General features: G+C 43.9%; 1 protein-coding gene across 7 annotated transcripts in view; it reads right to left on the reverse strand.

Moving 5' to 3' along the window:
- Positions 1-1,423: 1,423 nt before the first annotated feature.
- Positions 1,424-26,843, reverse strand: part of FOXO3 (forkhead box O3) — a 141,237-nt gene continuing 115,817 nt past the window's right edge. The window contains exons 3-5 of one of the 7 annotated variants that reach the window (XM_025211399.1): positions 5,621-5,808; positions 5,227-5,351; positions 1,424-3,348 (exon numbers count right to left, since the gene is read on the reverse strand). The gene's annotated coding sequence lies outside the window, so the exon portion shown is untranslated. Of the gene's footprint in view, positions 5,809-16,995; positions 17,268-26,843 lie in introns of all 7 variants that reach the window. The other 6 variants (XM_025211397.1, XM_025211395.1, XM_025211398.1 and 3 more) reach the window with 6 other exon arrangements.

Below are 26,843 nucleotides of genomic sequence, written 5' to 3' on the forward strand. Positions count from 1 at the left end.
CTGGGGACTCAGACAGTAAAGAAGTTTTTCCTTATGTCCAGCCTAAAATGGTCTTCCAAGATTTTGTGACTGTTGGACCTAGTTTTCCCATGGGGTGCGCTGGTGAATAGATGTTCTCCCAGTTCCCGATGCACACTCCTTATATACTTGTAGGCTGCCACCAAGTCACCCCTGAGCCTATGCTTTTCCAGGCTGACAAGTCCCATGTCTCTGAACCTCTCCCCATAAGGCCTGCTCTCTTGTCCTTTAATCATTCACATGGCTCTCCTCTGGACTCTCTCGAGCTTCTCCACATCCTTTCTGAATTGCAGAGCCCAGAACCAGACACGGTATTCCAGCAGTGGTCTCACCTAAGCTGAGTAAAGCGGGAGGATGACTTCCTGGGTCTTGTTTGAGATGCATCGGAAGATGCAGGCCAGTTTTGTTTGGTTTGCTGGTTGCAACGTCACATTGGTTTCTCATACTCATCTTGTGGTCTCTTTCAGAAAGAGAGAGACTTGGTCCCTCAAGTCTCTTTCAGATGCCGTGCTAACTAGCGTAGCACTGCCTAGCATATAAGTGTAGTGTGGGTTCTTTCTCCCAAGGTGGAGCACTTTGTGTTTCTTGGCATTGAATGCCATCAGGTTTTGATACGCCCACCTTGTAAACCTGTCAAAGTTGGCCTGGATTGCTAGCGTTTCCTCTGGGGTGGCTGCACTTCTCCATAGTTTGGTGTCATTTAATAGTGGAAAAATGCAGATTTGGGGGGTAGTTAATCAGAGAATTTCAGAATTTTTTTAATCAGAAAAACTCCGATTTTTTAACAGGGAAAACTAGGTTCCCTGCAAATCAGCAATCAGCTCCTGGACTGCAGTCTGGTGTGGTGAGGGCAGCATTAAGGTCAGTTGTGCTGGGCCCTCAGTGCTTGCTGCCTGGCTGGTGGTGAGGATGGGATAGGAATGGGCAAGTTCTTTTATATTTAAGCTCTGAGTTTGAAAAATGGTCTTAAAGAGAAGGGACCTTGCAGACTTAGCACATCTCCAGCAGAGATATACACAGCTACAATAACTCCTGAAATGACAGCCTACTGTTAAAGGGAAAACTGGACAAAGAGGTGTATAAAAGGTTTTATAACTGTGGCTGGGTTTGGGATTAGCCATGTTTCTGGTGGGAATGAATTCCTGAGTCAGGAGATTGCTACTGAGAAGGTCCTGGTCTGTGCTCTCTAGTTTCCAGTCTTAGGCCATGCAATTTCTTCAGTCTGTGCCAGTGAAGCCAGTAAATAAACAAACATATTCAGTGATATCAGATGGGCTGTAGATTAGGTCCCATAAAAAATTAAATACATCTGTGCATATCTATGATTGCAGTTTTTCTTCATATTTTTTAGCTGTAAATGGCTGCATCAGAATAAACTAAAATAAAAACAAGGCTGCATCTTCAATATAGAGATCCATTATGCTTTATTTACATGCGTCACCATCTCTTTTACAAACTAGATTACAATTTAAAATGGAATACACAAGGCAATATCTACGAACACCGAGTGGAGTAAGCACTGCATCTCTACTTCATTTGGAAAGGGGGAGATTCCCAAAACAAACTTGTTTCCAATCTTTGTGTAGCAAGGTAGTATATTCATCCAGGGCAGCATTTATTATTATTATTATTTAAAAAAAACCTTAGAAAGAATGCAACATGATAGTGTCTCCTTTCAAATGAAAGTAAAACATAGTCCAAATGAAAATGGATACTGTTCAGTTTTTCAGTTTGTATTCAGCCATACACTATAAGGCTGTGAATTTAATATTCTTCCAGTTGTATATGGATTGAAACAAAAACAGATCAAACAGTTTTACAGATACTGTATACATATTTTTTCCAATCATGCAACTTTTAAAAAAAAGTTTAACATATTAAGCCAAATGCACAATCCTGTTTTCCAACCCATATTAACTAACTATATCTGGTCCCCCTTCGCCTCTGTTGGCATTCCTAATGTACACTAAGTACTAAAACAATTGTAGGTGACTGATTGCCAAGCAATGCCATTATTTTAAAGAAATACAGATCCTAAAATGTTGCTTTTTAAAGCACTCATACAATTATTTATGGAGTTAGGCAGTGGCCAATAACCAATTATTAATACAACAAGTTTCCCAAAGAATATTAAATAAAAACAGACGCATGCAATTGTCCAAACTGCATAAACATGACCTTTTTCAGAACTTTTTAAACAAAGAATTTAATGTCCTATATATTTCTTCTGAGACTACCTGTCGGACATGATTACAGGAGGAAAGTTTTACTCCTTAAAAGCATTCATGGAACAAAGGCCAAATTTAAAAAAAATGCAGATTTGTGAAGTTAGTCACTTTAAATCCATACTTGACAGTGGCTCTTTGAATTCTATAAGAATTGTGATTATTCAGCACCTCTGGAAGCACCTACATCTAAAGGCTGGAATTTTTCCAACAAGGCAGTAAGAATTAGGTACACTACTCCCACTGAAAAGCAATGAGTAGAGCACATAACTCCTCCAGATCCTTTTAAAAATCCCAGTCTTGGTTGCTTGACTTGAGGCACTTAAGTTTCAAAATTTTGGCCACTGAAATTAGAGACAGAAAAGTCCTAATAAGTGTCCACCTCTCCCCAGCGAGTACAGGCTCTTCCTCTACAAAGGAGGCCCAACCTACACTACGCAGGCCAATGAAAGTGACACCATCAGATACAGAAGGAGTAGGATCAAGCCCATCATTTAACAAAAAATTTAGGAATTTTTTAGCTTCTCTGCCATTGATTGGTTGCCTCTGAATCAACTGCTTTTCCTTCATAGTCTAAACAGAGAGGATCACATTCTCTTCTCTCATCTATGCCATTGTAAATCCAGATTTAACTCTACTTATTTCAGTGGAGTTATTCTGCATTCTGATTGCTTTAACACAGCAGAATTTGGCCTAGTCTGTTCAAACAAACTCCTTCCCTTCCATTTGACAAGACTAGCTTCCATACCTATAAAAACCTAAAGCCACTAGTTCATGTCCCCTCAGGCCTAACATTGAACACAACTTGTTCTGAGTTATCAGTAGGCAGTCATGACTCAATTCTGCCATCCCTATGAAGATAGCTCCACTGGCTTTCAGGGGAGACTTCTACTGAATAAAGATTGCAGAATTGTGTACAGCTGTAAATCTGGAACCAATTTCTGCTCACCAACTTCAGTCCCTCTCTCCTTCAAAACGTGGAAGTGGGGTGCAGTTGGGGCAGATTGTGGGAGGGCTGCAGGGGTGAACATCTGAATGTGTAGAGTTCACTTGCAATCTGTGACTGTACAGCAGGGATCCAGGAAATGAAGCCAGCCATTCCTCACTGCAGAAGGGACACAGAGGCAGCGCAAAGGCTAAGTGTGGCCCGAGTACTGGAGTAGCAGCTGTGGAGTGGCTTGAAGAAAAGAATTCCTCCAGTCCGCAAGAGCAATGTGATAGAGGACCAAAAAAAATTTAAAAAATACCCTCAGCCTAACTCACATTTAACGATGTACCTAAAAACTTGGCGGATAACGTTACACACTTTGAGTGCAATGAACAACTGTCATGAAGCTCTATACTAACTTTGGTAAACGATACCTACACCTGAACTCTTAAGAGAAACAGACCCCTAAAACAGATAACTGTAGGACAACACTATCAACCTGGAGAACTGGCTACAAGAAGTATCTTCTCAAGGGGAGACACCAATATTGTTCATTAGTTAATTCTGATGAAGAAAATTCCCTAAACTAGAATCTGCCATTAACAAATACACCACCTTAATTAAAAAAAGAAAGGTTTGCTGTTTTTATTGATAAACTCTCAGCTGCTTGGAAGAGTTGATATGCTAGGGGTCTACTATAACCACAACTGCACAGAGTTTACATAGGCAGTAAACTGCATGATGAAATCAGCAGGTTCATCTAGAAAATAGAACAGCACAAGCATGAGGAGGTTACAATACAAAACAAAACTTCCATCACACTAGGAGCTGTTATATCACCGGTATTACCTCAGGAAACTGAAAAGTAAGGAGCAAGATGGGGCCCACAAATGGGTACAGGTGCAAGAGTCTCTGTGCGTGCACTTGTGTGTAGGGGTGTGTGCATGGTGGCCAAAAGGAGTCACTCCACATTGCATGGTACATGTGTCAGTGGGAACTCATGCACTGAAACTTTGGGTTAAAATGCTAGCTTGTCTTTCTAACATTCATGCATAATGATCTGTTTCTGTACATAATAAAATATATTTATATATTTATATGCATAATGCTTTTATGCAAAGAAAAAAAAACTTCATATATCACTTTGGAGAATTATGTATACACTGTCCTATTCAGAGCTTTTTCATAGCAAGTTCTTATGTACCATTGGTGTTTTCTCCCCTTTATTCCTCCCCCCCCCACAATATACTAATAAAAAGTAATCAAATTTTCCAGATTATAGAGAGGATCTATACAGCACCATACCTTTTATTCATTATTATTCATTCATTATTATTCATTTTACAAAAGAAACCCATATAAGCAAAATATATAAAACTGCCTCATCTTTCAGTGTCATTTATCCAATTACAATCTACACCTACATGAAAAGTCATTTGTATGATATTGCTTCCTTGCCTTTCCCTCTCCTTGCTTCTTCGTCCAGATTGGATTACGCATAGTGAGAAGGAAAAAAATAATCAAGGATATGTTTGTAAGAAAAATCACTGATGCAATAAGCTAACCCTGCATTGATTTGTGTTTGAACTTCTGAGGTTTCTGCTACAAGTCACTGCTGATGTGTGCACTGTGAGTGTATCTTTTCTGCAATATAGTACATTATCATTTCCTCTGTTTTTCTTTTTTAAAACCAGATCCTCACCAGTTATGTTCAACTTGCTTGGCAAGGGGTGGGCAACTCAGCTTATAGCTTGTTCCGAACTGCTGAGATAGCTCAACTCTGTTCACTGCAGCCATCAGGGCAGTGGTGTTAACATAAAGCAATAGGTGAGACTGATCTGTTTTACAGCAAATCAGGTGCTGAATCTGTAAACACTATGAAAAGTATCCTAGCTCAGGATGCACTGGACAGGATTCAACCTTAATAGTTTCCCTTGTTTTATAATCAACCCTGGTTTGAAGCTTATGAAAAACAGATGTGTACCATTTATATTTAATAAAAGATTTGAGGAAAAAAAATCAACAAACAAACAAGAAAAACCACACACAAATCACCTCTCTCTGGAATTCATTCACTCTTGATTGGTGTAGCAAAAGATGCATACTCAGGACCTGTTGGTGTCGGAAGCAATGTTAAGTGATGGTAATTAGCATGGACTTTCATTGTGCATCTGCTGTATCTTAGATTCACCAGGGAGAGAAAAAGAAAATGATTTAAACATCTAAATAAAAATAAACAAATTGGAGATTTTGGGGGCAGATGGGGAAACCCCCTGAAAATAAACGCCAACTTAAAACATCCCATAAACCATTAATATATTGAAACACCACAGACTCAATGACAAATAACTACTGTAAAGGCTATACAGTGTGTTTTTGACAGGATGGTGTTCAACACTGTCTCCACAATAGGTGCTTGACCATCCCAGAAAAGGAAGATTTTGCATACTTCAGAATGAGTTCAGTTCCAAAACGGGAGGATCTTCACTCGGGTATGGGGCCCATTAACAGTCTCAGCTTCATTAGGAAAATTATGCAGGGTTCACAAAGGTCATAAGCTGTAAACAGTACTGTCCACTTGCTGACAGCAGATTTGGCAAAGTGTTCTCTCTTTATGTCTCGTGTCAGTTTAAGGGCCTGGAGGGGAAGCAGGAAAAGAAGAAAAGAAAACAAGATTATTACGGGTTAAAAAATAAAAAACCAAAGATCAAAACCAACAGGCAATATTAACTGTTTGGTAGCAGAACACTTAAAGTCATCCTGCAGGAAATATGGAGCCTCATACAGCAACCCTGAGTAACAGAAAAGTACTGGCTTCTAGTATGTCAGGGTTAATGTGCGATTCTTCACTGAGTTAGTTGTTCAGAAAAACTAAACAGAACCTCTAATTAAAGAAAAGCAAGGACTAAGTCGTACAACATGTGCCTAATAAAATCATCTACAAATTCAATATACGGCAAGCCGGGCCGTGGGAGGATCCAGCAGATGGTCCCTGTCCCTTACTCCTGCCCTGCATGGGCTCCACAGGCTAAGTACAGACAGTCAAAAAGCCTGAAGCTGAATCAATCCAATCTTTGCAGGTTAGTCTAAACTGCATAGATTGAACTGAGAAGCAAGTGAACAGACATTCACATTTGATTCCAGAAATGCAGCCACATTCCTGAAGTGGCTCAGGCCAGAAGATGGAGGGTGCTAAAGCACACCTCCCAGCCTGCTGGCCATGGCTGAAGTGAAGGGAGGGAAGCCCTCAGAGGTTTTTCCCCCTCGCCCTGATCAAGCAGGGGCTGTGCCCAGGCCCCAGCTGGCCTGCTGCATATGATGGGGGTGGGGTTTTAAACCCCTACCCTGGCCTGCACCAACTCCATCCAGGGTCTGCCTGAGGGGAGCACCCCCTCCCAGGTTTTTCCCCACTCTCCACTTGAGTAGAGAACGGAGCGGGAGAGGGGAAAGACTGAGAGGGATTGCCTCCCCATGGCCAGGCAGACCCTGGCTGGGGTCCAGTGTGGCCAGGCAGGCACCCCCTTCTCAGCCAGCCAGAGCACTGATAGTGCTCTGGCTCCAGACCAGAGGGGCAGGACCAACCCTGCTCCTCTGGAGCAGACAGAACAGCCCAGGGCTGCAAAGTATCCTGGGACGCTGGAGGACTGTGAGTTAACTTGAACCGGGTAGGCATCTGGGACATAAGTTCCATAAACTGGTTTGACTTAAATCAGTTCAGTCTGATAAAACATCCAACCAGGTTTATTTTAAACCAGTTTCGGCCTTTCTGAAAGTAGTTTAAGTGCTCTGGATTTCTATTGTGTTACAGATTTGAACCAGTTTTTGATCACTTAAACTAGTTTAAGTGTAACTTCTGTCCCTTGCCACAGACATTACCTGAGGGCTGGATACAACTTATCAGTCAGCAATTAAACACCACTCCAGCCATCTGTAACATGTCACCCTTGGAGTCACAGGGAGGCTTTTTGTGATGAACTGGGAAATATCCCTATAGAAATATCCCTATTGTTCTATGGATATGGCACATATCTCTGTGCATTTCCTGCTTCTGGATTACCTGCTACAGTGTAAGATCAAAAGGGGCTGTGAAAGGAACCAAGCCAGAAAGGTAAAAATGAAACGGATAATATCCCTGAGGAAGCCACAAGAAAGCTGTGTTTTTGGCAATACTCTCTACCTTACCACCAGCCAGGCTGAGGTTTCTTCCTCTTAAGGTTAAGTCTAGAATCAAACTCTGCAGTACACCAGGACTAGAAAAGGGTGTGGGACTGAGTGAGTGGCATGAAGGTGCTCAGGGCGTCAGTGAGAGCAGACAGTTGCTGCCTCTACTCCAAGGCCTCCACTCTTAAGGTGCAATGTGCTGCTCTGATGACAGCATTTTATTAATATGGCCATTCTGCTAATACCAAATGACTGACAGAAACGAATCATTTTGTCTGATGCTTATTGGAGCAACAGGATGATAACACATATCTGCATTGTTAGAGAAGAACTTCATTCAGGTTACCCTTGAAAGCAGGCAGATTGCGTATTTTATCCAATTAAAATCTGGATTTATCCTTAATTATGCGGGTGCTTTGAACAGACTGAAAATAATGAATAAGTGTATTTCTGACTGGATCCACCTATTGATTTAGTTTTTAAAGAATAAATTATTGGCAAACATAACTAGCACCACTGGGGGAAGCTTCACATTGGAGTCAGCTGCCTTCCCTACCGCCTGCCACACAGGTCCTGCAACTCCGGGGAGAAGGAGAGGGCAGGGCTCCCCTCTACTTCTGGTGGAGTCTTGGGACCTGCGCAGCAGCGGGGTGGAGAAGGCAACCATCTCCAGTGCAGGGCTTCCCCCGGTGGCGTGCAAGTGCAGTAGCTGCAGGCACAGTGTGCAGAGCCCCCACAACAGAGGTGGGCCGGGCAGGCTGCACTCCTTATGCCCATGTGCAGCGCTGGCCAGAGCTATGTGCCACTGGGCACCAGGCATGAGCACCCTGAGCACTCCCGCTGGCTGCTGCTGCCAGCAGCAGCGGCTGCATGCCATGTCGGGGCATGTGTGGAAGGTCACCACACCCTGCACCATCCCTCACACCCACACGCTGCCCAGCTGAGCTCTGTGCTTCCGCCACCACTCTGGGCACGGGCTCCACACTGCTGCCAGCCCCAGCCCCATGCTCCCTGCCACTACCCAGCTGCAGCTCGCCCCTGTCTCGCACCCGCCCCTGTCACACCGAAGTGAAGAGACCTGAGCACCTGCCCCATGCACCAAAGTGGGACGCCAATAGGCACTGCTCAGTCAGGGCAGGGTGCAGGACAGAGCCTCAAGCAGCTTGTCCAGGGGGGCGCTGGGATGGGGGTAGGGAGGCTCCTTCCGCTACATTCACTCCCAGACAAGCATGGGGGGGTGTGCCCCCCCAGATCTGTGCACAGCAAGAGGGCAGACTGCCACTGCAGGCTTGCCTTGGGCACCAAACTTCCTTGGTATAGTACTGGCAAAAGGGTATGCTGGAGGTGAGTGTATATGTGGGCACCTCGCTCCCACCCTTGTGGGTGGATGGGCTGGGCATGGTAGAGTTCATTGGCAGGTGCCCATGGGCTGGATGAAAGTACCTGGCAGGCAAGATCCAGCCCACAGGCTATATTTTGCCCACTCCTGCGTTAATCCCTTACGATTGGGGTGGGGAAATTAGTACCTTGTCTAAATCCTAATTTATTACAGGGAAAGACTCAAAAAAATAAAATTTAAGCACCTAAAGTGCAGAATTTTGGTGCCTAAATTCACGTGAGCAATCCACAAACTCCCGCCTAACTGCTCAGAAGCCTGACAGGCTTTATACACCACCCCAAGTTTCACCAGTTAAGGTAATCAGATGCCTAAAACTCCATTACTGAATAGGCCCAGAGGTGCCACCAACTTGGCCAAGTCAAACACCTCATCATTTATCTCATAACCAGACTTGTGTGGATTCACAGACTAAGTGCCCCCTCCAACTGCAAGCTCAGTCACAGGAGGAGTAGGAGGATGTGCTCGCTTGTTAAATGATAGTCTAGCGGTTAAAAAACTTGTCCAGGAAGTAGAAGACTGGGGCTCAATGCCCTTCTTAGCCTGAGGGGTTCAAACCCATGTACTCTAGTTCAGTGGGGGCCAAACTTTTTGGCAGGCATGCCACAAACTTGCCCAGGACCCTCCCCCTACCCAATCACTGCTCTGCTTTCTGCTTCTTTCCCTGTGCTCCCTGACAGATTTGTTTCCCTATCTGCCACTGTGCTGCCTGTTTCCTCCCCAATCTGCCACATGCCATATGCTCAGGCTGCCCGGGCCAGTTACAGCACCCCAAAGCCAAATGCTGGTCACTCCTGCTCTAATTCACAATAGACTGAAAGCTAGGCTGGAATGAGGACGATGTCTCTTCTTGCTGAAGCTGTGCCACTGTACAAGATTCACAGGGCCAGAGAAAGAGAACAAACAGGAGGGAACCTGATGCTGTAAAATCAGTGAGATCAGAGCTGGCCTTAGTGAAAATGGTGCTCTGGGCAAGCTTGTATTTTGGTACCCCTCATCATCAGCACTTGACCCCTGGTGCCCCACCCCATAAAACTTGCTCCCCCCGCAAGTCAGTGGCACTGCTGCAGACAGAGGCAGATGGACAGGGGTGCAGGGCACACACACGTGGAGAGGCACAGCAGCATGGTGGGCCAGGCAGGTGGGCAGGTAGGCACTGCCTGGCTCGGTTCTTCCTCAGCAGCAGCTGGAAGCAGGGGGTGAGCTGGACACTGATCCTCCTGCCTGAAGCAGAGATCGGCCAGGGGGGAAGGGCAGTGCTTCGAGTACAGGCTCCTGGTATGTACGTACATACTTGTGCACATGCATGTGTGTGTTGTATATGTGTGTGGCACCCTCCTGACCATGGCACCCTTGGTGGTCACCCACACAGTCCACCCCTAAGGCCAGCTCCGAGTGTGACGGGCACTCTCCCAGAAGTAGAGAGTCAGGGGACAAGGGGACCATGCCTCAGTCCCCGCGTCTAACACTGCTTACGTATTTTCGCCAATAACATCTTAATGCAAATGGATAAGCAGTGTGGGAGCAGGGAGCAGCACCTAGGGCTTCCCCTCCCAAGGACTGCCTTCATCACTGGGCTTGAATTATGCTTCTTGCTTGCTCTCTGGTTCCATGAATTTTGCATTTTTTCTACAGAGTGCATAACTCCAATGGCAAGGACAGACTCTCCCCAGCCCAGCCTAGCTTATAGCCTGGTGTTAGGACACTCACCTGGGAGGCGGAGACGCAGGTTTGAAACCCAGCCAGGTTAAAGAGGGACTGAACCTAAATTGCATTCTTGGGTGAATGCTTTAATACAGTCCATAAAAGACAGGCCCTCATGGCACCACTACTGGAAGCTGTGTTCTAAAAGAAAAAGAGCAAGCCAACAGTCTGCATCCAAGGGAATGACTTAGGCTCCTAAAGTAGGTTTAGGTCTGTGAATTCCAGGCACACTCAGGCGACTAAGCCCAGGAGGGCGGTAGGATTTCAGACATACCCCTTCCTGTTGGCTGCTTATGTGTCCCTCTCCCCTGTCTCCCATTCAGCATGCTAGCTGTTGTGAATTCAGCTCTAAAGCACTGATCTCTTCCCAGTCACTGTTAAGGGAACCCTGGGGCCTACCTTGGGATTGTGAATTTGCTCCCAGAACCAGGCACCTGAAAATTAAACACAGTGACACTAGTTATCATTATAACTAAGTACTTTGTGGCTCTCGGCTTAAGGCCCCAATCCAGCAGCTCATTTAAATCAGGGCTCTACAACCTCTAAGTAGCCAGGGCCACCTTCTCCATGGCCACACTAGCAGAGCCCACACGCTGTGAGAGCTACACCACTGTGAACCATGTGCCCCCGTGGACTGCTTATGTGTCCCTCTTGCCTCAGCTCCCCAGTTGCAGGCTCTCCTGCTGCATTGCACTGCATGGTTACCCTGAGCCATGGGCTCTTACAGGACTGCAAATGATGCTGCACCATACTGCACTCCCTGGGATGGGGGCAGGAGGTGAAAGCTAAAAGAGGGAGGAAGAGCCTGGAGACTGGTTGCTGCTGAAGCTGGAGCAATGGGAAGAGCAGCAACTGAGTGAAAGCCCAGGGGCTGAAAATGAATCCCTTGTGGCCACATGCAGCCCACAGGCTGCCACTTGGGCACCCCGATTTAAAGTTAAGCATGTGCTTCATGTCAGCATGAGTAAGAAGTTTCACTGACTTCAACAGGGACTGTGCTGAAAGTTAAGAATGTATTATGTAAACCTGAATCAGTACCCGAATGAATTATTTAGCGACTAAATTAGCAATTTATTTTAAAAATTAGATTGAGAAACAGTTGCCATTAAGAAGAAAATAATGGGGACACTCAGTCATGCATGTAGCTGCTGTGAACATCACCATTCAGTGATCTTATGAATATCAAGATTTTGGGCAACCTGAAAAATGAGTGAGGCTCAATTAAGGGACAGTATTAAATCAGAGAAACAGATGACAAAGGTAGAATTTGCCTCCACTGTCACTAACTACAATATGTCACCGTTCAGTTTATATGGCTTTTGCAAGCAGATAATGAAAGTAGGACAAATTCTTAACCTACTAACTTGAGGAATGTCCTACTGAAGTTGGTACAAATACCTGAAGTTGGTTAATTCTGAGGTAAGATAGCTGCACTCGAATTTCCCTTCAATATGCAGGGAAATAAACACTCTGTCCACCTCTTATCACTTCTTGCCACTGGTCACAGTCCACCTACCTCCACCTGCACCCTGTGCAATCAATAGACACTCTTTACTTTTCTCCAAGACTCTGGGGAAATGCCTAGTCATACTGATAGGCCTGTGCAAATAGGGAAGTATTCGATTTGGATTCGGCTGATTCGGAGAACAGTGATTCAAATCACTGTCCCCATTCGATTCAGATGAATCAGAATTGGAGATTCAGCACTAAGTCAGAAATTTGGATCGGCCAGGGAGTGGCAGGCACAGCTGGGCAGCTGCAGGTTCTCCCATGGCTCCTCTGGCTGTGCCTGCCTCTCCCCAGGCTGGGGGAGCCGCAGGAGAAGCCCCACCCAGCCCCAGCATCCCATCAATTAAAAAAAAAAAAGCCCCGCACTCACTGGCTGCAGTAGCAGGGATCAGGGTCTCTGAGAGCATGGAGAAGTGGGGGACAGCAGGGATCACCCTGCCTGCCTGGCACCTGTGCGGCAGCTGCCCCATGGCACGGGTGCAGCATGGGGTGGCAGGGTGCCGCGTGCTGCCTGGGAGCTGGGGCCACCGGGGCTGAACGTTGCCGGGGCCACTCCAGCTTCCAGACAGCGAGTGGTGCCCTGCCGAGCCATGTTACACCTACGCCATGGGGCAGCAGCCGCGTGGGTGCCAGGTGGGCAGAGGGGTTTCCCACTGCCCCATGCTCTCAGAGACCCTGATCCCCACTGCTGTATCCAGCGAGTGCAGAGCTTTTTTTTTACATTTTTTTTTAATTGCCGGGATGCTGGGATGGAGATGGGGAGCGGGGGCTGTGCAGGGGGGCTCTGCTACGAGGCCCCAGAGCCCCAACAGCCACTGCTACTGCCAGTGAGTGCGGTTTTTGGGTTTTTTTATTCCTGGACTGCTGGAGTGGGGCAGGGGGGCCACCAGGGATGGGGACGGGTGGAAGGGGGCATTTGGGGAGCAGGGTGTGCACAGGGTGGCTCTGCTAGGAGGCCCCACAGCCCCTGCTGCAACCAGTGAGTGCGGGGCTTTTTTGCTTTTTTTTTTTTTTTAAATAAAGTGCCGGGTGGCTGGTGCTGGGCAGGGGATGGGGCCAGGCAGGGAAGCCATGGGGGCTTCTCCTGTAGCTCCCCCCACCCGGAGAGAGGCAGGCACAGCTGGAGGAGCCACGAGAAAACCTGCAGATGCCCGGCTGTGCCTGCCTCTCCCCGGCCCATCTGAATCTCCTAATCTTTTCCAAATCGATTTGGAGGCTTAGGATTCAATTCGGACCTTTTAATGGGTCTCCAATTCGATTTGGATTTGGAGATTCAGCCACCGAATCCCTGAATCAAATTAGCAACTGAAGTTTTGCACAGCCCTAATACTGACCAAGAATACCAGTGTAATTCTGCTCAGTCAGCAGGGGATTCAAGAGGAAGACTGTCTCTGGAGGAATTAGTAGTGCTTCAAGTGAGGCTCCTGCTGCTGTCCCCTCACCATTTCCCAGCCCTCATTACTACTTTGGGCATGATGGGAGAGATAAGTAAAGCTGAAGTAGGAACAAAAGTAACCAATGCAAAAAGTGTAGAATATACTGAAGGCAAAGTCAGAAAAAAAGAGAAGTCTGATTGAGTCTGGAGGAATTAGCATGGGCTGCAAGGCTGGGGGCAGACCTTCCCACTGTCTCTTATGTCCACTTATTTCCAGCACAGCTATAAAGCCTGAATTTTTTACTTGTATGACAGCCTGGTATCCTAGTTTCATGGGCAATAAAGCATACTTCAAATGTAGGGGCCTATTTAATTAGCGGTTTTGCAGTTTTCAGAGAAACCGTGAAAAACGGTGCTGTCCATGATCACCAGGAAATACTGCACTGGCTGCGATTTCCCACAAAATCAACCTAACCCACCACCCCCAGCATATTATTCATGTAATACGCTGCTTTAGAATGTCCCAATGCTTACTGCAATACAAAGACAATGCGACCATCACCACAGCCATAGATCATGTGATTGAGTTACTGTCTACTAGTGACAGAGATTAAATGAAGGCACCAGTCAGCGAAGTGAAAATGTTTCCACGCCATCCTTTAAGAAGTAAAATGCAATGCCAATGTCTTTCAACCAGTCACCAGTGAGGTGCGGGGCTGTCAGGAAATGCCCACACAATTGGTTCTTTGTACCATGCCCAAGCTGCAAAAATTGCTTTGTCTCACCACGAGTTAAGTAGACCCCTATTCAAACATTTCCCTTGCAAAAAATTAGAGGCATTTTTCTTAAAATACTCCATGGAAAATTCTACTGTCCTCTGCAGAGTTCCTGTGGTAAATCTGAAAACCAGTTTCAAATCACTGAAGTGCTAAAGAGAGGGCTTTTGGTCCTACTATTGCAGCAAAACTTAATACAGCCTTAACTATGGAGCTGATACCTGCAGGCTCACATGCTACAGCCAACCAAGAGGTGCCATACTGCTAACGCTCTCTGATTGTGACCTATTGCACACAGAAGACTATAATAAAGGAGAGGGCTGCTAGGCTTTCCCCCCAGTGCTCTGTGAATTATGTCTAACTAGATGTGCCCTGGCACAGCTGATCTGTTTCACTGGGCAAAACATGTTCTCCATTGCTCCACCAGTTAATGCTACAGGATTATGGGTGACAAGTTCTCCCAGGGCTCGAGAAATCTCCATGGCCTCTCTTTGTAAGCAGGGAAACCCTGACTTTCCCTGCTTACAGAGATGCACCCTGGAGATTCTAGGGGCGCATCTCTGTACAGGAATTTCCAGGGTCCACAGAACTGGGTCCCTCAAGCCCCAAGACACCTGCCTGGGACAGCTGGTGAGTGCAGGCAGCTCCAGGCTGCCTGTGCTCTCACAACATAAAGTAAACAGACACCAGCTGCTAAACAGTGGCACAAACTGATGTCCCCTTTCTCAATGCTACAAATTATGGGCATCTGTGGCATGATAAGGGGTACAAACATCTGCTTGTTCAGCCTTTGTACCACCATAAACCTTTTCATGGTGGTACAAAGGCGACGCAAGGTAATTTCTGCTTTTCCCACTTGAAAGGGCAAGAAAAAATAAAGAGATTCAGTTCTTTCAAATTATTCAATTTGCAAGCACTGTGTGGCAGACAATGAGCCCCTTCATTTCCCACCCTGCCCTTTTTTCACACCTCTGCACCCACTAGCTACCCACAGGTTGTGAACCATTGCTCTTTACTTTCTTTTGTGGTTAGGTTGTTTGAGCTGGGATTTCCTTCCCCATGATAATAACTTTCCACTTCCTGCCATCTACCATCATTCCACCACTTAGAGTTGGAATGAAGTCCCCCAAGCTCTGATCTCAACTCAACAACCAAGAAAGAAAATATGAAGCATCACCTAATGCAGATTACTTTCTCCCTTGGATTCCCATGGGTGTTAATTATGCTACACTGGAAATTTCTTCCAAATGGAAAGGTGACGCATTGCTATTCCCTAAGTGCTAAGCATGGTTAATGTGCTCCTGCTGATACCGAATTGGAGTTTATCATTGAGTAACTATATCAAGCAGTTAATACAGTATTTGTAAAGCAAAAGTTATATGGTCCTTTAAGTATTTATACTTTGGAAACAGTACCATAGTCTTATATTTTCTATGCTGGAAATAACTTCCTAATTAATCTGAAAGGTTCACTGAGATGCCCATATCTTGAAAATGACACAGCTCCTGGGTCTCCAAAAGAGATACCAGTTTTTCCCTGGGTATTGCAAGCTAAGGTAGGGAATCCCAATAACTATTTTTATGAGTAGTGTGCCTGGAGACTAGTGATGTGAGATATTTTGATGCAAACTCCTGTCCTTCAATGACAAATGTTCCATAGTACATTTGCGTACTGGTTTTGTGATCACAACCAATTGTGTAGCCATACACAAAATAATATCTTTTGTCTCTGCTTCATGGGAAGGAAAAGGGATCAGAGATCCCTGTTTACTGAAGACGATAGCATAGTAAGTTCATATTATTCATTTTAGATTTCAAGTCTCTTAGTGGTAGGCAAACAGACATGGGTAGGAGCTTGCTTGACAAGGTTACAGGCTAAGATTTAAAAGGGAGTAATAAATCACAAAGCCTATTGTTCAACTGGAAATCTGAACGTGCCCAGAATTTTGTGCAATCCCTAAAATCCCTAAGACACAGACCATTCCTTCATTTACAAAACAGAAACTACTGTACTATTCTTAAATACAAAATATTTGAAAATAACTCTTATTCTTCTCATTGTTAAGTTAGCTTTGTCCTCTCCAGAATATGCAGTAATACTTGATTCTGAATGGTTCCAACTACATCTCTATTTGTCTTTCAGTTTAATAATCTGCCATTTGTATTCAGAGATCCAATATTGAATAATGCAAGTTAGCTAAGTAGAAATTAATGAGGGAGGCAAATGCTGTGGTTGCCGTGCCTCTGATGACATAGGTTTGCAGTATGCAATCCTGCCTAACAGAATAAGAATCTTCATGTCATAGCACAGTGTGACACTGCAGTGACAATGCATAATAATATTGGATTGGCATATCATATTGCAGGGTTGCATGGTACAGGGTTAGAATACCACATTGTGAAGTGACGATGTTTTATGGCCTCTAAAAATGATGTTGGGATCTGTTAACATCCTGTAAGGGACAGCTCCATCAAGACTCCAACAAGCTCAGAAAAAATAATAAGTGGCAGCTCTACAAATCTCCTTCAGATGGCCTGAACATCAAGCATACTCTGACTCAGGTTTTCCTCTCTTTAAACTTGGCTCATTAAAATTTTGCTTCTTTCCAGTTCAGAGAACAACAAAAAATAGAGTAGGAGTTTAAAGAGGCAGTCTTTTCTAAATTATAACAAAGGAATATGGGAGCTGGAAAAAAGCTCTATGCTTGAGTTTACATAGGCACCTGGAAAATGAAAGGTTAACCCATTCTGCTGTTGCTCCAAAGCAACAGCACTGTAGCATGTGCCACCAAATCAACAATTAAAATTCTAACAACTATTGAAGAAAGATATTCAACTGAATAATGAAGTTGCACAAAAGTAATCTAATTCTAATCATGCTTCATCTTAAAAAAATGCAGGTACCTGGTATTGCCATTGGGATTGGGACTTGTCAGCGCCCATTTCTGACGCTCAGGGCTGTATGTGAAGAGATTTGTTTTCTTGTTTTGAACATTCTGACTTTGTGCTGACCCAGACTCTGCATGTGATCATCTTGAGGGATTTTTCTGGGATTAAAGACTTGCCCAGAGCCACAGTAAGATGTCTGGCTCTTGGGATACACATTATTCTGGCACATTAGGCCCAAGACATTGTATTGCTTCTCTCTCTATAGAAGAGGATGCTGATTGTCCTTCCTATAAAACAATGATGCATATTCTTGAACAGCAGAAACTCATGACACTGTCAGAGAATGAAGTTTAGGACTCTGAATATGAAAGCCTTTGCGTTCAGTAGCTCCCACAAACAATAAGCCTTTGCACAGATTCAAACCACAGACCTGTTGGGGTACTACTGTCAATAGACTGGAAAAAGGAATTTTGAGGCTGTACTCTTATGGGTATGAATATTTAAACAATGAAGTCCACAGTTTCCCATTGGCTCAACATTCTGTTTTTGCAAGAGTAAAGGAAAGGAAGGAGGGAGAACAGCTGCCTGTTTTCTCCTATTCTTCCTCTTAAAGGTTAGAGTGTATTACTTTACAGAGAGAGACATAATCACAAAGAAATCCTGGTCTTTTTTATGCAGTGGTATTTCATCATTGGAGTTAAGCAATAATACCATGTTTTCCAGCATAAGTACTGTTAATATTTAATTGTTTCTGTCTTAGAACCATTGCATATGCTAGTATTTAATCCTCTATCCTAGCACGCTCAGAAAGGTTTAAGTACAAGGCATTATGTTTCCACAACATCCTTAAGCCTCTTACCTCACAATTCAATGGGCAGAACTCTGTCCTTCCCTCAGGAAGCTTTTAGGGGAAGAGGAGTGATAGCAACCATGGAGGAAATCCTGGCACCACTGAAGCCAATAAGTTTTTTCCATTGACTGCAGTAGGGTCAGGATTCAACCTGTGCATTCAGCATTGCAGGTATAATGCAGTGTCTGAATGCTGCTCTCCCAGTAGATGTGTTAGCCGGCTGGAGGGCTGGGCTAAAAATGGCACCAAGACATCAAAATCACATCCTGCATGGGACCCAGTATGCCAGCTAGCTTTGTAACCTGTCCACTTCCTGGTACCATCTGGAAAATTACCAAGAGATTAGGCTTTTCTTAATGTATGAATTAAAAAGGAAGGGGTCCCTAAGTGCACTGATGCAGAAGAAGAAAGGCCTTTTTAAAATAGTTTTTCTGGCTGAAGAACATATGCTGATTTTCTAGCTGGAGGGTAAAAATTTGACTGACACTAAGAAATCTGGGTTCTACTGGAATGGAAACAAGAAATCTACTCTCCCTTACGCCTAACATTTTTACAGAAAGCTTGCTCTTCCCTCTGCTTGGTCAGTGTGGTGTGCAGCTCTTTAAGAAGGTCTTTCCTGAAATACAGATCTGTCATTTTCCAGGGATGTTAATTGGAAACGACAGGTCAATAAGCGAGGACAAATCACTTAAGGGAGGTAGGTGCATTGTGCTGATATGATAAGGGGAGAGGCAAGATCCTCTGTATCAGTGGTTCTCAACCTTTTTTGCACCAGGACCCATTTGTAAACATCAATGGTCAGTCCAGACCCAGTGCCCCTCATTCCCATCCCGCTGCCCCCCCCCAATATGTGGGGTGGGGAGGGGAGGGGAGGGCATGGGGGCCCCAACCAGCCCCTTGTAGACTGGAACTCTGCCAGCCTGCAAGGGAAAAGCCACGGTTTCCCACATTTTTCTTCTTTAAAGGAGGATCCATTTTTAACATTTGTTGATCCATTTTTAAAGTTTGTGACCCTTTCATATATTCTTGTGACCCACTTTTGGGTCACGACCCACGGGTTGAGAAATGCTGCTCTATATCGCAAGCTCCATAAGTGGGGGTGCAATAGAGAGGGTTTTCCCACTCAATCAAATTTCTCTTCCTTTTCTTGAAATCAATCACTCTGGAAAGCCAAGAAAAACAATCTTTTGAAACAAGGGACTATAAGAAAAGGCAGGATAAAACAATAATCTAGAAAGAAAATGTATATAAACAACCACTGCTCTTTCTAGAACCAGCTGGAAAAGATATCTTTTTCTTGAAACTGGTCTCAGACCAACCTGGCTATATATGGGGTTAGTAATTCTCAGTCCAGTTACCACTCAACAGATGCCCACTTCACACTACCATCACAACTGCTACCTTACTTAGCAAACTGAGGAGAAAGACTAAGGATTAAATGCTCCTGAAGTTCGAACTACTTAGTGTCTCCAGGTCTGACCAGAGGGCACAGTTATTTATTTACGGGCACTCACTATGGCTGTGGTAACCATATATCCCAGTTTGGCCAGGACAGTTCTGGATTTCAGAGGCCAATGCAGCAGCCCAGCCAGTTGCTGAGAGTGGAAACAAAAATCCCAGACTGGTGCCACCCCACCCACACTGCCCAGCTTGGCTCCTCCTGAGCAGCGGCTGGAGGCAGGGGCGGACTGGGCTGGGCACTGCTCCTCCTGCCTGCGACAGGGATTGGCCAGGGGTGGGGTCATGGTCCCAGATTTCCATAAAAATAATGTGGTCACTCCACCTATGACACTCATCATTGTAACAGCCAAGTTTGAAGCCATGCAAGAAAGTATGCACTGTTGCTGTGTGAGCGATACCTGTGCAGTCTGCAAATATAATGAACAGAAGAGACTATAACCTCAGGGACTGTCAGTTCATCCTCATAACTGATCACTGGATTCACATGAAAAAGTGATATAAAAAAAGATATTGGCCTTTACTCAGTTGGATGACACTGTGTTTCTAAAATGAATCCCTATATTTATAATTCTTCAAAAAAACTGTTTTTTTTAAAGGATTATTTAGACAGCAAGCTGTATTGGGGAAGAAATCAACCTGCAAGGATCAGGGCTATTAGGCAAAAGGACATTTCAGAACAAATGTTAATCTGCAGTTCTAAACAATCACTACAGCTCATTCATATGTAAAAGACAATTTACAAAGGCTCATTCTGTAATAAAATCCTAATGCTGTTGATGCAAAGAGGAAAGCATTGGGGAGACCAATTGATGCAGGCTGTTCTAAAAATATCAGTTTATGCTGTCATCTGGTGAGAGTATGTCATCCTGTAATCTTGGCATCTGCAGGGACAGCAAGTTTCTGCCTAATTATTGCTGCTGAGTCACATGGCAAAACATAATGTACTAAAAAAATATAAAATGAAAACAGAAAAACACCCAAACCACTGAAGTCTTACAATGCTAGAATATGATTCTAGTTAGGCTGCTGTCCTCTATCAAGTTTGGGCTGGGAATGTTGATCTTCATGGATTTTTCTCTTAGCTAATATAAGACAAAACAAAAAAGCAACATGCAATCTAAGGTAAAACAGAAACCACCGCCAGAAGCCAGGAACAATTCACGGTGCTTATCTTTTGGGGTCAGATTCTAGTATCCTTACTCACACTGAGGAGTACCTTATGGTGTGAATAATCCTTCTGACTCAAGGAGTAAGAAACTCTTCACTGTGAATAGAAATGAGGAATCTGATTCTCAAATCCATGATTTGATTATTTGTGTACTGTCCGCACTTAATTAAAGCATTTTCCAGGCAGGGACCAGTACAGCTTATTAACTAGAATTGTACATATATAAAATGTAAAATTAATGATAAAGGTATTTTTATAAGGTGGAATTATTTTAATGTATTTCACTACAGCAAGTGCCTGGTCACAATACTATGAGGCTTGGTGAAACACCACACTCAAATACTCAGCAGCTAATACATGAAACTAGCAACACATGGTGTGCTACACTCTCTCCCGAATCCTCCTGTCAATTTTTGTGGTTTTACAAATGGATTTCCTAGGTTTTCATTTGTTTCTCTTCCCTCACTTATCAACACATGTGAATAACCCTGTAGGTAGTCAGAAAACTTCCTAAGGCTCAGATTCACAAGAACATGGGAAGTCAATGGGACCCACTCTGTGTGGGTGTACAGGCCTGTCAACACTGCTCCCCCAAATTTTCTTACAAGATCAAAGACTAACATGGCAACATGAAGCTGACTACAAGAAATATGCTGTCATATGCACAAAGTGAAAGAAGGGAGAGAAAAATGATACATTTATTGTTTTCAGGGTTGAAGTCTTGACTAGGAATGGAAGGTGCTCCTTGGAAAGTTTTTCAGATCTAAGTATGTGTGTGGTAAGCAGGTGTCCCTTTAACGAGCAGCAATATCTTAGATCTATAATTCACATAATTTGGGAAAAAATCCTGAAATATGAAGAAACCAAGGGAACAATTCACTGTAAAAGAAAAGAACACTCTGGGATGCCTCTAGCAGCTACACATATTTTTAAATAGCGACTGAATGCAAAAAAAAAAGGTTGGTCAATGTTGAAAATTGCAAACACCTCCTGTGAAGATCTGAATGCCAACATGAGTTGAAAGACATATATTTGTGGTATTTCAGAGATGAAGCAGTATCGTTTACTTAAAGTTAGCAGAGATGTTAGTCAAACTTTTGGGCACAAAATGTTCTTCCTTGGGTTTTATGCCAGAAGGCCTGACCAACATCTCTCCCAATTCCAAACTATTCTAATAAAAGATATTACACCTCAGCAACTACAACAACGTGAGTTCCAGTATTTGGAGCACGTGCTTAACACACTGACAGCCCTAACTACACAATTTATTATATGCAAATAATGAGTCAAATGTTTTACCCATCTTCTACTCAATCCTTAACTGTTGGCTTAAAGAGGAGCTTGCTGAAGCAGGCCCAAACAATAAACTCATGGCTTTAATCATGCAATATACTCTGCTCTTGCTGACTCCTATACCAGTACAAAGCTTCTCTTAAATCCCTTAGTTACCTGGTAGATTTAATATCCCTTATGATTTTAAAAGCAGTAACATCTTGACTCCATTATAAAAACCCAGATAATTACTACCTGCTACCCCTACACCTGAGAAATCAGAGAGACAAGATTACCTTGGGCTGACTCCTGTCCAGGCAGAACAGTACTTTCTATGACACTAGGTGTGTATACACATGCATTTATACTGGCTTAAATTTACTGTGCAGTAAATTACTGTGCAGTAAACAGGATTAAGCCACTGTCTACAAGGGCAGACGACCTGGGACTAAATTTAGTCCTAGGTCAGAGCAGCCTATCATGTGCCCCTGTGGCCACTGAGGGGAGCTCCAGCCTCCGGCCACACGGCTGCCAGCCCTTGGGAATAACTTTAGTCCCAAAATGAAGCCAGAGTCAGCTGCTGGCACTTGGGATTAACTTTATTTCCAAACTGAAGCCAGGAGAGGGGGCAGCCAGGAGCCCTGGGGCTGGGCTCAAGGCACTCCTTAATAAACTCAAGGCAGCGCCATGAAAATGCCAGAAATGCCAACTCTTAGTTTTCACTCACTTTTTGACTACAGAAAAATAATAGAGCAATTAGTCTGTTGCAAAGACCTCAGAAAGACCACAGCATGCCAAAATGTTTTAACCACTATGGATTCCTATTTGAAATCTCTAGATCTTTCTTGTGGATCATATTTGTACACCTAACAGTGCTAGCATTATATGCCACACTTTGACACTCTCGAAAGTATCACAAGACACCCTAGGGTACCATGATGCCCTGTCTGAGAATTACTGTTCTTTGGGCTAGTCAAGTTTCTAAAATTAATTTTCAGCAAGCCTTAAATGATACATATAACCGTGTGTAAATCTTGACCATAGGTTGATTTCACCCAAAGAGGCTTATTCACTTATAAATAACAAATCAGCAAGTACTTCAATGCTAATTACATTTCTCATATACCTGAGAACTTGGCTTCGTTGGAGAAGTTTCCATCATCCTCTCTGATGTAACACTGTGCTATCCTTTGTAATATGGGTAGAGACATAGGGTCATAGAGAAGTAGGACTAGAAGGGCCCTCCAGAGGTCATCTAGTCCAACCCCCAATCTGAGGCAGGATCATCCCTATCCAAACCATCCCATACAATCTAAACTTTACATATCCAAAATGACCTCTGATTTTTACTTGATGTTCAGCATGTGCAGTTAGAAAACCTTGTAAAAATTTATCTCAGCCTGCTTTTGTGCAGACGTTCCACCTACAATACCAGGAGAAAGTGATGTTCACAGTCACTAATGAAATGATTTCTGTATTAACCTGCTAACACTGAAAGAACAATTACTTTACTAAAGTTGGTATCAGTGGGCTTGATCCTTTAAGGAGGCTGCCCCAATATTTCATAAACAGTATCAATCTGGCTCTGTTCTCTGGTTTTATCTCATCACACTGAGCACAAGCAGAGGAGACTGGAGTCCTGCAGAATCCAATGAGATAACATGTTAAAATCCCTCCTCCTAACAGCTTGATTCCTAAATCAAGACACTTCAGACATATGTAAAATTCCAGACTATTCTAGCTCTGGAGGCATGTTTAGCACTGCCCTTTTGGTCAATGTGGTTCAGTGAAGATTTAAATAAGTAAGAACAAGCACAAAAGAAAAAAAGGGGGATATAGGACTCTAAGGTTGTAGGAGGAGACACTGATTTAATGGTAAGATATACTCTAAAGAGACATTAAGAGAGAGTGAAATTTTTTCATTTATGGATAAATAAAGTAAAAAAATTGGTATGTGAGGGGCACTTTGAGTATTCTTGGGAAGTCGATAAATGAAATACAGCTAAAGGAACAGAGGCCTCAACTGATTAAACAAAAAAAGATTAGGGAAATAGGGAAAAAAGGCCATTGATCTTCTCCCTTTCTTTCATGTAGGCAAAAAAGAAATAGCTGTTATATAACTCACTTGGGGCCTTCTGGTCATGCTGGTCATGGCATGCATCAGAGGCACTAAGTAGGGCAGTGGCATCAGGGAATGCAATATATGTGTATAGAAACTAAACTCACATTTTTATTTGGCCCAACAAAAACAGGCTAGTGGGTAAAAGGGAAAAAACAATCTAAATCCCATGTAAGTTCTACAGTATACAGATCTTAAACATAAAACAAAACAGAACTTTTTATTTCAATTATACAGTTCAGTTTGCACAATCCATTCAGCCTCAACCAGAGAGCAGATTTTGTCTGCAACTGATGGAACATTCTCTTGAAAACTTGTTTTCTATAACTTCAGCCTTATAAAGGTTTTTTACAAAGATCATGAAGCTTTCTAGAAAAACATTTAATTCGAGGCTTTGTATAGCTACATTGAAGCTGGAAAATAACTGGAAAAAAACAACTGAGAATTACTGCATATTTTGTGTGAGACACCATAAAAGAGATGCTCACATGGAAACGCATTCTGAAGTGGGATTGTTTAATGGACAAGGAACTATTCATAATCAGCAAGTTCAGCAGAAAAATCACAGCTACCCTTGCACCTGGCACCCAATAGCTAGCACCAGGTCCAGTTGTCAGAGGCAGTGACAGGCTTCTACACACTGGACAGTACTCCACTGAGAAGAGTTTGTATGGTGTGTCCTCTGTAAGGAAATCTTTTCACACAGATGCACTAGTTTCTTTATTCTCAATGTACAGCCTAAAAAGATAAAGGCAGCAATTCTTTCCCATGAATAGTAAAGGCCAATCTTAAGAGGCAGCTGAGAGTACTTTGCAGGTATTTTTATACAGCAGACTTATTTCTCATTGCCCAGTCAACACTCCATGTAGGTATCCTTTACATGTAAGTGGCAGAGTAATGCTACTAAAAGCACAGCATTGTATCATTTCCTTATGCATTTGATCACTCATGATTGCCTAGGCCCTAGGGCATTTATTTTTTGAGAGCCAGTGGCAAACTTTGCTCTTGGATATTTTATTGGGATAACGTTCCTATTTCACTTCAACATATCACAGCAGGATCTGGGATTTCTAGCTCCCAATAGTACATGTACACTGGAAGGGAAAAACAGGTCCCTCGTCAAGTCATGGTGCTTTGGAAGTTTTTTTGGAAAAATGATCTAGATTCTGAGGAAGGAAAATCATTCCCCTAAACTACTTAAAAACAACTTTGAATTTTTGTAGCATTTGAAGTCTTGTTAAAGTGGTATCTCATGTCATGGTCATCAGGTTAGGATTCTATAGCTCCGTTCTTCTACACTGTATTTCCCTTAAGGCCATCTGCTGACACTCCAATTTAGCAATCTTGCATCTGAAAAGATATGGCTTCTATTGCAAAGGAACTGCTAGAGCTCTTTCTCTTAGATAAAATAAAGGATCGGGCCCAGCATCTAGCCATTACAGAAAGTGGCCTTTGAAAACTAAATGAAGAAATCTTGTGTGGGGCACTATTTTTTCCTTTCAGAGAGAAAACATCAGTAAGTTACTTCTGCAGTGAACAAAAAAATGCCACAGGTACTTCATCAGCAAGTAATGAACTTTGAACTTGAAAAGCCAAAAACAACAACAAAAAGAGAGTTTAGAGAGTATACTGCAAAATTACAAGATTAATTCCTCTGAACTTTGCTTTGGGATATTCTCAATGTTATTCTAAAGTTAATAGCAATCCTCCATTCTAATTAAGAGCTCATTTTTATCCTACTAGATTTGGATCTCAAAGCTAAAAAGGAGGCGTACACCCAATGGAAGGGAGGGGCCATCACCAAGGAGGATTATACCTCCATTGCTCGAGATTGTAGGGGGGCTGTTAGGAAAGCTAAGGCGGAGATGGAACTGGGACGAGTGACACGGATCAAGCATAACAAGAAGTCCTTTTTTAAATATATAGGGGGTAAAAAGAAGGTACCAGGTAATGTACGGCCTCTGCAGGATATGCTAGGAAAGCTGGTGGTCACACCAGACGACAAAGCTAACCTCTTTAACAATTTCTTTGCCTCCATCTTTTTCAGCAGGGACCGGGGCATACCCCCCACTGGGATCCCCAACAGACGCAGGGGAGGTGCTGCCAGGCCCAGGGTCAGAGAGGACCTAGTCAGGGAACTTCTGGTGGGTCTAGACATGTTCAAGTCAGCAGGTCCTCACAGTCTCCACCCCAGAGTGCTGAGGGAATTAGCAGAGGTCATTGCAGGACCCCTGGCACAGCTTTTCGAGCATTTGTGGTGCTCTGGCAAGGTGCCAGAGGACTGGAAAAGGGCCAATGTGGTCCCCATTTTCAAAAAAGGGAGGAAGGAGGACCCAGGAAACTACAGGCCTGTTAGGCTTACCTCGGTCCTGGGGAAGCTCTTTGAGAAAATTATCTAGGAGCACATCTGCGAGGGACCAGCAGGGGAGATTATGCTTAGGGGCAACCAACATGGGTTCATTCGAGGCAGGTCCTGTCAGACCAACCTGGTGGCCTTCTGTGACCAGGTCACAAAATCCTTGGACGCAGGTGTCGCGGTGGACCTAGTCTTTCTGGACTTTTGGAAGGCCTTCGACACTGTCTTTCACCCCATTCTCATTAAGAAATTAGGCAACTGTGGTGTCAATGCCTACACAGTCAGATGGGTAGCAAATTGGCTGGAGGACCGCACCCAGAGAGTGGTGGTGGATGGGTCTTATTCAACCTGGAGGGATGTGGGCAGTGGGATCCCCCAGGGCTCAGTCCTCAGGCCCGCACTGTTCAACATCTTCATCAGCGACTTGGACAAGGGGGTGAAAAGCACCTTGTTCTAATTTGTGGATGACACTAAGATGTGGGGAGAATTGGGCACACTGGAGGAGAGGGGCAGGCTGCAATTAGATTTGGACAGGTTACAGGGGTGGGTGGATGAGAACAGCATGGGATTCAACACTGACAAGTGCAAGGTACTGCACCTGGGGAGGAAGAACCAGCAGCATACCTACAGGCTGGGG

Source organism: Alligator sinensis, unplaced genomic scaffold (assembly GCF_000455745.1).
Source record: "Alligator sinensis unplaced genomic scaffold, ASM45574v1 scaffold962_1, whole genome shotgun sequence".
Taxonomy (NCBI): domain Eukaryota; kingdom Metazoa; phylum Chordata; order Crocodylia; family Alligatoridae; genus Alligator; species Alligator sinensis.